We start from the raw sequence: 7,958 nt of genomic DNA on the forward strand, positions 1-7,958 counted from the left end.
TGTAGGTACTCAGATCTCTCTTCAAGAGACCCTTCTATGATGAATATAGTTATCTGAGAGCCTCCAGCCACTGCACCTTCAGATCCACTGCAGTATTTACACAAGGCCTCACGTTCTGGCTGCTCCCAGTCAATGAATGATCACAGTGTGGGTACAAGAGCCAGGCCATTTCTGCCCAAGGTGGGACTTCTCCAACAGGAAATCTGTATTCTGGGGCTTCCCATCAGTGTGGCCAGCACTTTCTCAGAGCTCTGCAGTCTGAGGATCTTCCTACCTAATCCTCCTTCCTTCCCTCTCCCCTTTCACAGGGGACATACCTGCATCGTGGTCTGAGTCTCTCTGCCTTCTCTTGCTCCCTCTCCTCTTTACACTTTATGAACATTTTTCCCATTAAACTCACGCATTTAATACCATCTTGCTGTCTGCTCTAGGAGGACTCAAACTGACACAATGATGTCCTTCACTGAGTTGGAGAATCTTGAAAAGGACCAAGTTTTGTAGGGGTTCTTTTCTGCCCATGTTGGGTGAGGTGTCAGGTGGGCAGGGGACCTCTGTATCCACTTTCCCATTCATAAGATATGTTCTGCTTTACTATTAAACTATCAGCTATGTCCTCTGTGTGAGCTAGTGTCTTTATAAAACGCTTGTTCCATGGATAACCTTCAAACCTCACTTTAGAACTCAATACTGTAACTGTTTGCCTCTAGAAAAATACGACCTGCCAATAGCAAAAATATCTCTTAACTTTCTTGAGGAGGAGGCAAAAGTCAAAAAATAGAAAGGGAGGGCTTCCCTGGTGGCGCAGTGGTTGAGAGTCCGCCTGCCAATGCAGGGCACACGGGTTCATGCCGCGGTCCTGGAAGATCCCACGTGACGCGGAGCCGCTGGGCCCATGAGCCGTGGCCGCTGAGCCTGCGCGTCCGGAGCCTGTGCTCCGCAACGGGAGAGGCCGCAACAGTGAGAAGCCCGCATACCACAGAAAAAAAAAAAAAAAAAAAAGACAGGGGGGAGCAATTGTTCTTGAACAATCAAAGGTAAATAATTTTGCTTTGGGTGTCCCTGGTTCTCTGGGGAAAAGAACTAGTCTTTTATAAGTGTTCCCAAAGGGAAAGACATATATTTGGCAATACAGATGGAAATCCCTGTCATTCTGTACGGAAAAGAAGTTAGCACACCAAAAGGCACTCTTGTTCTGATATCTTTCTCCCTGAGCAAGGTGCCTCTGGAGAGCTGGGTGGCATAGGATGACCTTGCTGTGGAGACTTGCTGTTTGAGTGAATCACCTGTGAGAGGGCAGAGCTCTTCTGGTCCAACATTGGCTTATCCCATTGAAACAGGCTTGAACACAGATCATGACTACTACTGAGCTTTCTCATAGGTCAAACATTTCCTTCACCAATCCCAGACACCAGACAGCCCAAACCCATCTCACTGTGAAGGCTGGAGGCTGACAGTAAGTAAGTTTACATGTTTTGTTACCAAAGCTTTCGAGAAGCCCAGGTACCATTAATCTGCTTGGACTAAAAAGAAAAAGAAGTCAGTGTGGGCATCATGAATTATATTTTCCTGAGGGGTCTGCCTCTCATTAAGGGATGAATGAGTAAAAATATCTGTTGAACAAAAAGAAAAATGTAAATGTAAAGTGAATGTACTACTTAAGTACTTTAGGGGTAGAAGACTTGTCTTTCCTCCCAAAGGTAGTTATAATTCCCCTCATGAAACCAAATAGAAAATAAAGATTAATTATTTGTAGAGTCAATAATTACATTGGGGGGGTCAGGAGGAATAGCAATATTATTTTCAACACAAATTTAGTTCTGCTGTGTACTTTACATGCATGATCCAGTTGAATCCTTATAAAAACCTAATTAGATCCATCATCTATTCTACAGATGAGGAAACAGTCTCAGAATGGTTAAGTAAGTTGCTCAAACTTATAGAACTAGTAAGTGGAGAAGCCTACTTTTGGACCTCAGGGACCACGTATGTGCTCCAGGTGTGGACACTTAGCCAATAAGCTATAGTGCCTTCCAAGAGGATGTGCTTTGAGGTGAACCTTGAACAGGGATAGAATTAGGATAATCAGAGATGAAGGAGGACGATGTATGTATGAAGGCAGGAATGTCAAAAAGAAATATAAAACTGGAAGTGTGTCATATCAGGAGTTGAAATACATTAAAATATGTGAAAGTTTGGGAGGGGGTTGGAGGAGTCTAAAAAAAATACTCAAAATTACACAGAAGAAAATAATTCATCTTTGTCCTCATCTTGCATATTTACCTCCAGTTTTATTATTTTTTTGTTTTGTTTTTCTTGTGGTACACGGGCCTCTCACTGCTGTGGCCTCTCCCGCTGCAGAGCACAGGCTCTGGATGCGCAGGCCCAGTGGCCATGGCCCACGGGCCCAGCTGCTCCACGGTATGTGGGATCCCCCCGGACCGGGGCATGAACCCGTGTCCCCTGCATCGGCAGGTGGACTCCCAACCACTGCGCCACCAGGGGAGCCCTCCAGTTTTATTTTTTAATTAAAGCTACTTAAAAATGTGTACATGCAAATTATAAGGAATATAAACACTATAGCAAATACAACAATAGATGTTTTTAAAAGCTCCCCAGATCCTACTATCTAAAAATTATTACTACTAATATTAGGAAAATATCATTAGATACATTTTTCTTTGCATTTATACAGAGAGGAGGATGGATGGACAGGTGAAAAATGATATCTCAGTATAGTTTTCATTTGTATTTCTCTTATTAGGAGAGAGGTATAGAATCTTCTCATATGTTTAAAAGTCATCTGTGCTTCAATACCTGTGTATTATTTATATTTCTTGCCCAATTTCCTATTGGGGTTGTTGATTTCTTATTTATTTGTAGTAGATCTTTTTATGCTAGGTAAATTAGCTCTTTGTTATATGGGTTGTGAATGGATTCATTTAATAATGGGCTGGCTTTAATTTTTAAATAATTTCTTTCAAAAAGGATTCATGGGTACCTTATTGCTTGAATTTAATATTTAAGAATGTTTATTTCCATTATACTTGAACAATTCTTTTAAAAAAATTATTATGGTAAAATATATGTAACCTAAAATTTATCATTTTAAGCTTTTTAAAAATTATTTATTTAGTTGCAGTGGGTCTTAGTTGTGGCACATGGGCTCCTTAGTTGTGGCATGCATGTGGGATCTAGTTCCCTGACCAGAGATGGAACCTGGGCCCCCTCATTGAGAGTGTGGAGTCTTACCCACCATGCCACCAGGGAAGTCCCAGTTTAACCATTTTAAGTGTACAATTCAATGGCATTAAGTACATTCAAATTGTTGTGCAGTCAATACCACCATCCATCTCCAGAGTTTTTTTTTTATCATCTCAAGCTGAAACTATTTACCCATTAACTCTTCCCCCTTAGCCCCCAGTAACCATTATTCTATCTTCTGTCTCTATTAATATGACTATTCTAGGTACCTCATATAAATGGTATCATACAATATTTGTCCTTTTGTGTCTGGTTTATTTCACTTAACAATGTTTTCAAGGCTCATCCATGCTATAGCATGTCTCAGAACTCCATTCCTTTTTAAGGCTGAATAGTATTCCATTGTGTGTATATATACCACAGTTTGTTTATCCACGCATCTGTTGATGGACACTTGGGTTGTTTCCACCTTTTGTCTATTGTAGATAATGCTGCTGTAAACATAGGTGTACAAATATGTTTAAGTCTATGCTTTGAATTTCTTTGGGTGTATACCTAGAACTAGAATTGCTGGATCACGTGGTAATTCTGTGTTTGGTTTTTCTGAGGAAAGGCCATGCTGTTTTCCATAGCAGTTGCACTGCTTTATATTCCCACTAGCAATGTGCAAGGGTTCCAATTTCCCCTCATCTTCACCAATACTTATTATTTTCTGTTTTGTTTTGTTTTTAATAACAGCTATCCTCCTGGGTGTGAAATGGTATCTTATTTGTGGTTTGATTTGCATTTCCCTAATGATTAGCACATCTTTTCATGTGCTTATTGGCCATTTGTATATCTTATTTGAAGAAATGTCTCCTCAAGTCCTCTGCCCATTAAAAAAAACTTTTTTTAATTGTTGAGTTGTAGGAGTTCCTTATATTTTTTGGATATTAACCCATTATTGGAAATATGATTTGCAAACATTTTCTCCCATTCTATAGGTTGCCTTTTCATCTCTTGGTAATGTCCTTTGATGCACAAAACTTTTTCCCCCAGCTTTATTGCGATGTAATTGACATAAACAGAAGTTTTTAATTTTGATGAAGTCCAATTTATCTATTTTTTTCTTTTGTTGCCTGTGCCATATCCAAGAAATCATTTCTAAATCCAGTGTCATGGAAATTCCCCCTATGTTTTCTTCTAAAAAGTCTTAGGGTTTTAGCTCTTATGTTTAGTTTTTTTTTTTTTAATCCATCTTTGAGTTAATTTTTGCATATGGTGTAAAAGGTAAGAGTCCAACTTCATTCTTTTGCGTGTGGACATCCAGTTTTCCAAGCAGCATTGTTGAAAAGACTGTCCTTTCCCCCTTGAATGGTCTTGGCATTTTAAATTTTTTTTTATTTTTTTTGCGGTACGCAGGCCTCTCACTGTTGTGGCCTCTCCCATTGTGGGGCACAGGCTCCGGATGCGCAGGCTCAGCAGCCATGGCTCACGGGCCCAGCCGCTCCGCGGTATGTGGGATCTTCCCGGACTGGGGCACGAACCCGTGTCCCCTGCATTGGCAGGCAGACTCTCAACCACTGCGCCACCAGGGAAGCCCGATCTTGGCATTTTTTAAAAAAAATCATTTGACTATGTAGGTGAAGGTTTATTTCTGGGCTCTCTATTCTATTTCATTGATCTATATGTCTGTCTTTCTGCAAGTACCGCAGTGTTTTGATTACTGTAGCTTTATTTTATTCTTCACAATTTGGCTACATTTTATTTCTTCTTCTTGCCTAATTATTATGGTCAGAACTCCCAGTACAGTGTTGAACAGAAGTGGCCATCCTTCTGTTGATGAACATCCTTGTTGTGTTACTGATCTTAGGGGATGAGCTTTCAGTTTCACCAGTGAGTATAACATTAGCTATGAGGTTTTCATAGATGCCATCTGTCATGTCGAGGGAGTTCCCTTTCTATTTCTAGTCTGTTGAGTGTTTTGTTTTTATCAAGAAAAGGTGTTGGATATTGTCAAATGATTTTTATTTTTGGCCGCACTGCGTGGCTTGCAGGATCTTAGTTCCCTGACCAGGGATCAAACCCGTGCCCCCTGCAGTGGAAGCATGGAACCCTAACCACAGGACCACCAGGGAATTCCCTATCAAATGATTTTCTGCATTAATTTATATGATCATTTTTTAAAACCTTCATTCTATTAATGTGTTGTATTACATTAATTAATGTTTGTACATTGAACTTCCCTTGTATTCCTGGGATAAATCCCACTTGGTCACAGTATGTAATTCTCTTATTATACTGCTGGATTTGGCTTGCTAGTATTTTGTTGAATATTTTACATCTATGTTCATAAGGGATTAGATCTATAGATTTCTTTTCCTTTGATGTCTTTGTCTGGATTTGGTCTCAGGGAAACGCTGGCCTCATAGAATGAGTTAGGAAGTGTTTTCTCCTCTTCTATTCTGGGGAAGAAGTTGAGAAGGATTGGTGTTAATTCTTCTTTAAATATTTGGTAGAATTCACCAGTGAAGCCATCTGATTCTGGGCGTTTCTTTGTTGGGAGGTTTTGTTTATTAATTCAATCTCTTGAAGTCTGTTCAGATTTTATTTCTTCTTGAGATGATTTTGGTAATGTGTGTTTCTAGGAATTTGTTCAGTTCATCTAGGTTATCTAATTTGTTTGCATACAGTTGTTTATAGTATTCTTTTATAATCCTTTTTTCTGTAAGATTGGTATTAATTTCCTCACTCTTATTAATACTGTCTTTTATATTTATTAGGTAGTTCCCTTTTTCCGTGTTCTTTATTCCTTCATGTGGATTTGCATTGCTCTTGTCCTTTTTTTAAAAATAAATTTATTTTATTTTATTTATTTTTATTTTTGGCTGCATTGGGTCTTTGTTGCTGCGCATGGACTTTCTCTAGTTGCGGTGAGCACGGGCTACTTTTCATTGCAGTGCATGGGCTTTTCGTGGTGGTGGCTTCTCTTGTTGTGGAGCACGGGCTCTAGGCACACGGGCTTCAGTAGTTGTGGCATGCAGGCTCAGTAATTGTGGAACACAGAGCATGCTCCGTGGCATATGGGATATTCCTGGACCAGGGATCGAACCCGTGTCCCCTGCATTGGCAGACGGATTCTTAACCACTGTGCCACCAGGAAAGTCCTGCTGTTGTCCTTTCATTTCAGCCTGAAGGACTCCCTTTAGCATTTCTCATAGAGCAGGTCTCAATTCTTTCAGAGTAATCAGCCTCATTGTCCATTTTCTCTATTTCATCCATTTGTTCTCTACAGTAGTTGCCAAAAATCTTTGAACAGGGAAATAAATAGAGACCTTCACCCTGTCTGCTGTTTGCCAGATATGGGAGTAAGTAGAGAGACTGTTTCAGATGTTGATGCCTTTCCAGTATGGCTAAAGAGCTGAGGAGCAATGTTAGAATCTTCTGTTTCTTTCCTTCCATCGATTTTTAAAGTGTATTGTTTTAAGTTATGCTACTTTCTTGTTTGGTTAATTTTGGTGAAAAATATTCATAGGTTTTTACTTTTTTATGCTCATTTTGTTTGGTCTAGGGGAGGGCAATTCTATGATGACATTTGTTGTTTTCAGAACTATTTCGTTCATAATCAAAGGTTACATGATTATGAATACAATAGTTCTGAAGTTTCAGTAGACTAGCCCTGTGAAATACTGATACCGCTGCTTGCATTTAGCAGACTCTCCTTGAGGTATAGAGTGTATGTCCACACCTCCCCTGCACATCCATGAGAAGAGTTTCTCATGTGAGACTTCTGGGGTTAAAAGAGTCAGTCTGGTGCCTGGCTGTTGCCTTCCGGCTGGCCCAGCAGAGAGATGATGTCCCAGTGTCTCTGGAAGCCTCTTGCACACCTGTCCTTGAGATGAGGCCCCTTCTTCCCAAGGTGAGACCTTCTGGGGTGGGTCTGCCTGAGACTCCAAGAAGACATGATTTCTGCTGAGAAACCTCTGATTTGTCATCCTGGGCATCCTTTCTCAATCTCATAAGACTTCTATGAGGATCAAATGAAAATATAGATGTATTTTTCCAAAGTGCTTTTATTGCAATGGCACACAACATAAGGTATTGTTAATGTTGAATTGCATCAAGCCTCCTTCTGTTACCTTAAAAAGCCCTTTAAGAAAATCAGTTAAATGACAAACACCTAGGGGAAAGATTTGTTGTGATATTTACTACCTGACAGGGAACATGGCCCTCTGCCCAAGGCATTCATCATCACTTATTCTAGGTGTTAAGCAGACTAATTCTCTTTGGCAAACACCAGCCCTTCTGGAATTCAGGATAGTGTTCCAGGGAGGTCTGGGAGGCAGGAACTAGTTGCCAAGAATAGGAAAAGATTATGGGGTACACTCCTGTTTGCACTTCGATCTGTGGTAGAAGACTTTTTATTATTTTTAAAATCTGAATTGTTCCTCCACTGCCTTTGCTTTGTCCTTTGCATTTCTGTGGGTATCCTGGTTTCTAATTCTTATGGGCATTAACTGAGCACCTTACCACACACCAAACATCCCTCTGGGTTCCTTGAGAGGAGATCCCTGGGCAGGATAATCTGGTCAGTTTCCCAAAATCATGACTGATGGAAACAAGTCACACAAGAGTCCAGCAGGCCTGCACAGAGGCCTTGGATTTTTCAGATACTTGGTTCAGCCCGGGAGCAGGGACTTGGGCTATTGCCCTGCCACTGGAAGAGATTGAAGCATTCAGGTAGTTATGATTTTTGTGCCCAGAAGGTCACAAATGAC

The sequence above is a fragment of the Neophocaena asiaeorientalis genome, unplaced genomic scaffold (genome assembly GCF_003031525.2).
Source record: "Neophocaena asiaeorientalis asiaeorientalis breed wild unplaced genomic scaffold, Neophocaena_asiaeorientalis_V1.1 scaffold599, whole genome shotgun sequence".
NCBI lineage: Eukaryota > Metazoa > Chordata > Mammalia > Artiodactyla > Phocoenidae > Neophocaena > Neophocaena asiaeorientalis.